General features: G+C 41.5%; 1 protein-coding gene across 3 annotated transcripts in view; it reads left to right on the top strand.

Moving 5' to 3' along the window:
• The first annotated feature begins 644 nt into the window (after positions 1–644).
• LOC119164704 (uncharacterized) overlaps positions 645–9,764 on the top strand; it is a 70,251-nt gene continuing 61,131 nt past the window's right edge. Inside the window, exons 1-3 of one of the 3 annotated variants that reach the window (XM_075873935.1) lie at positions 645–951; positions 6,040–6,096; positions 7,899–8,152. The gene's annotated coding sequence lies outside the window, so the exon portion shown is untranslated. Of the gene's footprint in view, positions 1,015–5,166; positions 6,097–7,898; positions 8,153–9,764 lie in introns of those variants that run through there. The other 2 variants (XM_075873932.1, XM_075873934.1) reach the window with 2 other exon arrangements.

Here is a 9,764-nt window from a genome sequence, read left to right as displayed (position 1 = left end):
TATGTTGTCACAAAATTAGAAAATTATGAACTGTAAGGCTGCAAAAATACTGTCACCTTTTAATCGCATTTGCTGATTGGTAAAGAAAGCGCCCATACTTGTGCGCTCGGCCCTTAGGTGCGGGTAAATTGAGGCTGTTTTTTTTTTAAGATTATTCCTTGCCAGCGTCCTTGTTTCCAAACATTTATGACAAAGCTTTTTTTATACTTTTTATGGCAGCACATTTCTTGCATAAACATCAGCGTGCTCAAACTAAATGCCCGTGCGATTTTTTTTTTTTTTTGCTACTGTAGCTCGTGGTGAAGGCAAACGCATCGTCACTGTCGCTTAGGTCAGTTGGCCGCAATTATTGATATGCTGCAACGTAGCGGTGTCCGCGATGAAGATTTAATAAGAATATTTGTTAACCTCCGTAGTGTCACAACCCTCATTAGTGGCTGAAGCTTCGAAAGCGAAACTAGTTACTGCTTTCAGTTGTTGACTGTGTTTAACGGAAAACTCCAGCAAGTAATGTGTAACATTTTGTGCTCATTGTGGAGCTAATTAATGTTTATTTTATGCCATACTTGAGAGTGACATGTCGAAAAATTCAGTTTTCCTAATCTCTCATTTTCCTAGTCTCTCGCGAGCATCGACACCACGCGATGGCCGCGCTTAGAGAAGAGCGTCTGCGTTTACAATACGCTCTTTAAAAGTTAATTAACCTCATACTGAAGTTTAACTGCACCGTAAATAGCTACACAGTAAGCGGCAACCTACTTCAGAGCCAACCTAACATAAATGTAAACATTGTGAGGCTCTAGTTGACGTAAGAATCGAGAAATCCGTAAATAATGGTACAAATTCTACCGCGTAATCGAGCCCATTCGGGATCGAATTTCTCCTTCGCGATTGGCCGCATCTCTTCCGCAAACTGCGCAAGTAACCGAAACTGATAAAAACTCGATTCCGGTAAGCCTCAATAACGATTGAAAGTGCACTTTGTGACATCGATAATTAAGAACTCGTTCGGAGGTAAGTGTCGGAAACCTGTTGGTGAAACTTGAACTCTCTCTTTCATGTGTCTGCGGTTTCGCTCGATAGTCAGGTGTCACTCTTGCGTACATATGACAAAATAAGACGCATGGTCATGTTGGCAGGCGCGTCTGGCCTTGCTTGAACAGTGCGCAGTCAGCTGTGGCGCATTATACGTCGAAAAACGTTTTCGCGAAGCACACCGCCAAGAGGCCTGCTTTCTCTTTGCGGTGTCGGTGCCAGCCAATGGCGATCACTGCTGAGCGTTTTAAGGGCTCAGCATCGCTCTCTGGTTGCAATAGCGAGTGTATAATCGTTCGTTCATGCTGAAGGCAAAGCTCTTAGTCGCTGCGACTAGATGAGCCGAGAAGGTCACGTTTTCTTGTGCTGATTATGTCGGTTCATTCTAACTGGGCTAAGCTGCCCGGGTCTGCTGACCGACGAGCTACAGCCAGTGGCGTAAATGACCCCCCCCCCCCATCCCGATGGCTGAGGGGGGGGGGGAGGACACCCCTTACAAGTGTTCCCTCTCGAAGTTTCTCTTTCAAACACCATATATCGGAATGGCTTCACAGTTCAGTGCAATGCATCCAACGTCTTCAGTGCCTTTATTTTGTGTAGCCTGTACCAGTATTAAATAGCACTCAATTGTGTGAGGTTATTGAAATTGTAACTGCTGGTCGATCAGTTTTTCAAGAGAAATTCAATAGAACAATGCAATTACTTGAGCTGGGAACCCATGTTAAATTTTTTCAAGTTGATTTCAGGACGTTATTTTAATTTTTGTATAAGTAAGATGAAAACCTACACAACAGTGAGAAAAACACAATGGTCATCTTGGCAAGATGTATGTCTGTCCCCCATTGTAATATTTCTGGGTATATGTCACTGGTTACAGCACCAATAAGCCATTGAAATGAATGTCTGTGACGCTTGTTTATGATAGACTAGGAACAGCCGTACATTGCTGTTCCAGGTGCCAAGACAACTTCAAGAAATGAATGTAGACATGGCTTTGAGCTTGAAACGCAACTGAAATTTTCGGGAATGCTTGTGTGCATTGGCATTGCCCCTAGCGTGGTGTGCGATGTGGTGGCATTTCTCTAAAAAAGATTTGAAATTTTTTTTCAGAGTGTACGAACCACTTTCGGGGCCTTGAAGCACAACGGCATTGACCACACAACTCTTATATCGGAAAACATAAGACGGTTATACCCAACAACAACAATGTGCTAGCTATCTTGTTTGAGCATGTTTGTTTGGAAACGCATGCTGTACAACAGGAATATGTGTGTGTCGCCTGCTTTTTTCATTCCACATTAGAACAAATTTCGCTCAATTGCTACCATTCGCCGTGCTATAATTCGTTTGTTTTGAACCTCAATAGTTCATTATCTTAGAAACAGCAGAGTGGAAAGATTTGCACACACTTTTTTTCAGGGACATGTGAAATAAATTGTCTCAATAGCACCGCCGAGGCATTGTCCCTAGTGGCTTCTCAGCCTTCCTGTGAAGCTTCTTCCTTGTGTGGGTATTGGCGATGTCACATGCAGCCACAGGTCGGGAGAACTTGTGGAGCTCATTCAGGTCCACTCATGAAATATGTTTTGTGCTTTGTGCTAATTCGGGCTCAGGCTCATCAATATTTTCCTAAGCCCGACTCACTCGAACTTGCACTCGCAATAATTTTCTTCGACTGGACTCACTTGAATGCGAACTCATCAAAACATCACTCCCCCTGACCTACTCAGATTCAAAGCTTAATCTGAGTATGAATGAGTGGGCTCATGAGTCCGTTAGCCTAGAATTAAATTTTTTCGACCATGGTGTTAAAACTCTTTAACATCAATATTTCACGTAAGCTGTGCTCTTCTTGGGACCTCTTGACATAGTACCCTTGAACATGAGTTGTGAATGCACGAAAACCATCAAGACATTTGTTTTTTAGAAGAGATGACAAAATAAGATATATTTCTAGACCTTCCCTTGAAAATTGGAAGGGGCAAGGTACACCCCTATGTATTCCGTGACTGGAATCAATGAATATTAAAATGGTGTATCACCGACACTGCTTTGGAATATGTATGAGTGGATGTGAGTGCAAACGTGAATTCAGACAAGGCTCATAGTAAAGCTGAAGATGAGCGGATGGACCATTGGATGGCAAAAGAAAATAGAACTCACTCGGACTCACCCAAGAATTATATTTCGCACTTTGGACGTATTCGGACTCAAACTCGCCAATATTTTCCTGAGCCGAACTCGCACGGATGCATTCACGAAAATGTTCTTCAACCGGGCTCACTCGAACTCAAATTCACCAAAATGTTACTCGCCCAGACTCACTTGAACTCACGGCTCCGTCTGAGTCTGGGTCTGTGCACAATGAAACTGAAATTTCAGCAGGAGAACGCACCTGGCATTTCGTAACCTGGTATTTCGTAACAATGTTTTTTATTTGTTTGCACATTCGGAGTCTCAGTTCAATGTGCAGTCTCTCAGTAACACCAAAGTTTGAAGCATACTTAATGAAGTAGCGCTACATTGTGGTAGGTCACAATCTTAAGTGCACCACACTTTAATGTAATGATAAAGTATCAGCCTACCGCAGTGGAGCGCCACATCATCAAGAGTGCATAAACTTTGGTGATGCTGAGAAACTGCATGTTGAAGCGTGGCCCCGCATGCGAAAAAGAATAAAAAGCATTGATGCTATGGCAGCAGCTCCGCTTAAAGCTGTGATCGAAGTGATGAAGTATCATAAAAAATAGAGCGTTGTTAGCATTTTAAAATGATTTATTTGACAACATTCGAGGATTTATCATTCAGTTTTGTGATTATCAGACATAAGCATACTGATTAGAGCACAAACGTCAGAAGAGTTCTGGCTGCTAAGGCTCTCTTACTGTGTGCTCACACATGTGCTCATTGACAAAAGAAGTACGGCAGTGTCAGCATTCAACATTCGGTTCATCCTTAGCCATTTTTCATGGAATTATATCACTCTCTGAGATCAAGCTCATTTTACAGTAAAATCCATTATGAGATCACAACAAGGGCTGATTCTGGCGCTTTAGTTGTCCACTGTCGTTGCTGGTGTTCACGTGAAATAAAAAAAGAAAGGAATAAAGAAAGAACACTTAGGACTTAAATCCAACCTGGGGTGGTGTGGGTAGTACCCTAGCACTTGGGACTCTGTTGCTTGAGACTCTGTTGCAAACTGACTTTATGCTGTCTTCATGTCAGGTAAGGAATCAAGTTAATGTGTGTATTAAAGTGCTTCAGAACAGTAAACTGTAAAGCAGCAACCAGGCATCGCACAGTGTGAATTGCATAATGAGTTGGCGGTTGAATGCTCTGACCCAGAACAAATGCCTCGGGCAAAAATATTTCTCGTCACCACAGCATCAACAAAATGCACGTCATGACTTACAAGTGTGCAGTGGCCCGACACTTTTTCTAAGAATGAAGAATAATGGCATAGTGGATGCCTGCCCCCTACCAAAAACTTATGATTCATGGTGTAGTGGGTGCCATGCAAGGGTACCTGTAATAGCTATCCAAGAATGTTAAAAAAACGTTCGAGAAAGGCCGCTCTTTCGACTTTCGCTGTGACCATGCTGCGCCTTCTGCCGCTGGCCTGGCGGTTACTAATGGGTTTTTCACAAGGTGCAATTGCAAGTTGTGAGGTATAATTTCCAGAACATTTTATCACTTAAACTTTTTTCAGATTGGTTCATAATGAATAGAGTTTACTGTGGTACTACACTAGAAAAGCCAGTTCCAGGGGAAATTTTCTCCCCATTTCCCGTATTGTCACCGTTTCTTCTTGTGTGAGTGTATCCTGTTTGATGATAACCTAATTAAGCTCGTGGGATCAAATACCAGCTGCCATTTCGATGAAGGTGAATTGCTTGATTAGATATATAGGTGGTCATTAAAGAACTGCAGGTCGTGGAAGTTTTCAATGTTCCTCATAATCATATTGGTACTTCGAAATCTGAAACCTCGACGATTAATATACTGTTTTGATTCTAACTCCTGCTTTGTGTTTTCTTGCTGTTTGGCATCATGGCATATCTCCCGCTGTAGCATGGCATGCTCTTCATCAGACTATCATTAGCGGTCCCCGTTGTTTGGGGACCGCTAATGACTGTGATTCAGAGTGTAGCATCAGGTGAGCTGGTGCATAGGTTAATGAAAGAATTTTGGTGCCAACTCAAAACCAGAAAAAAAAACAAGCAACCGCGAGATGCTGCAGCAGAAATTAACCAATTCTTTCAACTCAGTTGGATGTGTGGCACTCTATCTTGCCCGCTTTTCGTTTTTCCCAATTGGCACTGTAATTTCTTTATTAAATGTGAATCTGGCCTTCACTTCCAAGAAACTAGCCAAGCACTGTGTTCTGTTTGAAGTTTCAACCATTTTTCTGCGACACAAGCCATTTCACACTTTGTAGACACGATCGGCACTGAGTAGTCGAAGAACCATGCTTTCTCATTTGCAATGCCTAAACCTACTGAGTATGCTTACTAATTCTGGCCGCGGCAATCACATTTTGGTGGCAGGAAAATGCTAAAAGCCCACGTGCGGTGCGATGCCAGCATGCATTACAGAAGAACAGGTTGTGAATATTTTCGGGACCCTCAACTGCAGTGTGTCTCATTATCATATGGTGGTATTGGGACGGGAGACACCAGATATTCTTATTGAGCATGCCTTCTGAGTATGTCACCCATTTCTTCACTGGTGTTTTCTGTTGAAACTCCTTTGAGAACTAAACTCATGTTATAAGAAATGGTGTTCAATAGGTAATTTTGCTACATTATCAAGCTTCAGTCAGGGTGCACAAGAAATGGTGACTTTGGTTTTCAACAAAGAGCTTTTGTTTTTGAAGCTTTGCATTCCAACCTCAGCGTCGTGACAGTTTTGAATACATTGGCAGGCATTGCTCGCACTAACAGTCAATTACGCTTCGGTTTAATTGAAATGCCCCTTCATTTAATTTCACTTATTTTCTTTCAGGGTCTCGGGATACGTATTGGAAAACTTGGAACCAGCTTTTGTGTCACAGAACCCTCGGTGAACAGTGACATGCACTTTGTGTTTTGCCATCATGTTGCTTTTTACTCATTCAAAAAGTACATCTCTTACAGGGTGGATCTGTGCATTAATCTTCACTTTAGAGTTGCTCATGCACATTTTTTTCCAATATACTACTGAGGCAGTGTTTAGAATACACTCAAACCTTGATATAATGAACTCAGATATAATGAAAGAACTTTTATAACAAAATAAATGAAGAATGAGTCTTGCAATATAGTGTTACGAATGAACCATTATAGCGAATTTTGAGATACAACGAACTCATTTTAGTGCAAGATGCAACTTTGTTATAATGAGATTTGAGTGTATCACAGAAACAACACAGCTTTTTTTGTGACAGCAGTAGTACTGGTAATAATACTTATAGTAGCTGCTTTCTTTTTTTCAATTTTTTCATACATGCACAGGGAAAGAGACATAAGCGAAAATTGGATTATGCATCTTACCAAGGCACTTGCTGTTTGTAACAGATACTCGCCTTGCAAACGAAAATTCACGAGCCATAGAGCAGCAGTGTTTGACTTGTTGTAGAGTTTATATCTGCAAGCCAGACATTCTGGTCTACGAATGCTTCACTGTTTAAGTAACATGCTTAACTTGAGAGCCTGTCAAAGTAATCTCGAAGTAGCACACTGCATGCGCTTTCATAAACTTCATCACCATGCATGTTCTTTTGTGACTTCTTTCATGACGTGTGCGGCGCACACCCTCGCCACAACCATCCCTTCAAAATAGAAGAGTAGTTTTGCTATGCTTCCCAATTCGTTCATTCCGATAACAATTGGGGCAACGGAAATAAGTGACACATTTTGGCATTGCAACAGAACATGACCTATGATTTCCAAAAGCTTGTCCAATCGTATTGCATGTTAGAACTTCTATTCGTGTGTGTACATATTTTTTTTCAGATTTGTCGAGCTTTTCATGATTACATGGCGTTACTGATGCCCTGTTTTGTAGTATAAAATTTTTGTGCTTTTCAATGCAGTGCTTTTTTTTCTAAAATTTCTAGGTGTGTTCTGCTTACATGGAATGTCATGATAAGACCTGCTGCTTGAAAAGTTGTATTACAGTGTTTGCTGAGTTTGGCTACATTCAGCATAGCATATGTTGCTTGATTTTGATTATGTTGCATGATAAGAGAGAGCCTTGATGTTGTAATAAAATTAGTAAATAAAATCAATCTTGCAATGCTGCATCATTCAGGTAACAATTGTAGTATTACATCAAAGTTGAACAGCATTGGGCTTGATCACTGGCATACTCCTATGTTATTTATTGCTGTTCGTTCTGAACATTCTGCATTCTTCTCCTTTATTGCAAACTAGTAGATGTGTAATATCTGCTTTATTTTGGCTTTTCTTCAAAGCTGTGATTAGATTGCTCTTTTAAAGTGTTTAAATGCAAATGTGCTTATAATACTTTAAGTGTAGAAACCTTCAGATATTTAGTTTCACTATTACTTCAGGAGCTTGCTTTACTCAGCCTTTAATGCTCTTATGAAAGCTGAACTGTCCTCCTTGAGGAATGTTCTGTCACAAATCTTATAAATAATGCATTTGTAAAACAAAAATGAATCATAAATATCTCTTTATTTCAGTTTACGTTATTGTATACCATTCCCTAAAGTGCAAATCAATTTTCGACTGGTATGTTCCTCGCATCACTACTTATGTTCTGTTTACAAACACGAAAACGCTTTCATAAGAGTATCTCGTACAAATGTGTGGTGAGAATGGAGTTTCGTGTGAACCGGCTTTTACTGCTCTGTGTTGCAGGTGATCTAGACCCTATAGTGCCAGATGTTATCAAGCCGCGAAGTGTGTCTCGGCGGCGTTACAAGTGCAGAGTGTGCGCTTACACGACGACCGCCGTCAGCCACCTTGAACGTCATATCAGGAAGCACACGGGCGAGCGGCCATACCAGTGCAACCACTGTTCCAAGACATTCAAGCAGCAGTGCCACCTAGTTCGGCACTTCAAGACCCTTCATACGGGCGAGCACCCGTTATCGCTTCGTGAACGGCTCAAGGTTTGTGCATAACCCTTTGACATTCTTGGAAAGACTTAAGAGACAAGCAATTCAGTAGCATATCTTGGCAAAAAGGAGCCATGGTTGAAGGTTCGTAAATTAAAACAAGTCATTTCAGTCTTGAGAAAAACAATTGTTAAGCAGTAAAAAATACTGGTGCGATGTGGCAGCCAGGTTCAGCATAACTCATTTTGATGGTTTCTGCTAGGGCCTGCACAATTATTTGCAAAACTAAGTTCTCTCTTGCAAAAAAAGCAAGAAGTCTAACATATCAAACTTCAGGAATGTTGAACCAATCTGGGCAAAAATTATTGTCTATTCCTTGTTCATAGAAATGATTCATATGATGAAAGTGAGCTAGGGAAAACAGTGCAGAAAGGATGAGTACACAGAAATACAGTACTCATTCGAACAGTGATGTGTGTACTATGTTTCTGTGTCTTCATCCTTTTTGCACTGTTTTTTCCCAGCTTAGAATGTACTAACTAATCCAATGAAAGCCCTGCACGAAAGTGAGCTGTGCTTCTATAGATGTGTAGTTGCGACTGTGTTAGGTGTTTAAAGGACACTAAAGTCAAATAACAGTTTACAACAGACTGAAAGCCCAATGTATGACGACATCTAAAACGACAATATTAACAACAGTGCTGTACTTACCGAGAAATTAAATGCACAAGAACACAAGAGCCGCAGTAGGACATTTTCAGAATGATCATAATAACATCAGGCAGACTGTATACAATTAATCACTAGTAATCCATCCAACTACACTAAACAAAAAATGTTTCGTGCGCTACAGATGCAATAAAGTGTTTCTTGTTTATTTCTGTTTGATTCATGGAAAAAAGAACCGCTGGACGTTTCTATGGGGAATGGCGCGAGTGGTTCAAGTATTCAATTTTCGCATGGTTACACGGGACAGGTGGTGCCATCTAGCGGGGCACAGTTGAAACAAAAGCGTCTGCAATCTCTGAGCCAATGGCGAGAAATTGATCAATGGCCGTTGCTGCTGCTGTGGCTCCCACTGCTTTCGCTCTGCTGCTATTAGCGCAGTAAAGCCAGGCCAGCAACAGGCATGTGAGACGGTCCGGTCGGTCCGCTTCTTGAGGCGGGTAATTTGAAGTGCACCAACCCAACGCGGAGCACTACAACGTGATTTCATTTCAAAATGGGCTCTTTCTTGGCACAAAAGTAGCACTACGAGGTTTCTGGACTGCCATTTTAACAATCAACGTCGACTTAATAGTTGACTTAAGGGTGCCTTTAAGAAATTCGATTCACACATTGTGTATTGCTGTCGGGCCGGCCAGACAGCGTTCAGCATGTATGCACCCATATGGACACCCACTGGCACATATTTGCATGGCATCTTCATCCGACTCCATGTTGTCTTTGTCAACCCGATAAGTTGTGTCGGGCTGAAATTCAGTAATGCAAATAGCGCACTTTTTGTTGCGTGCCTGTAGCATGTAATATATTGCGCTCACAAAAAGAGGGAATGTGTAAAAGCATTGTTTCTCTTCTGGAATCTTGTAACACTGTCCCTTTCCCTGTACAACAAGGGTTTCAAACATGTGGGCTGCATGTGGCCCACGAAATTCTTGCTTGCCGC

Source organism: Rhipicephalus microplus, chromosome 9, assembly GCF_043290135.1.
Source record: "Rhipicephalus microplus isolate Deutch F79 chromosome 9, USDA_Rmic, whole genome shotgun sequence".
In the NCBI taxonomy this organism is placed as follows: domain Eukaryota; kingdom Metazoa; phylum Arthropoda; class Arachnida; order Ixodida; family Ixodidae; genus Rhipicephalus; species Rhipicephalus microplus.
Note: the sequence above shows the minus strand (reverse complement) of the source record. Positions and strands in the feature narration are given on the sequence as shown.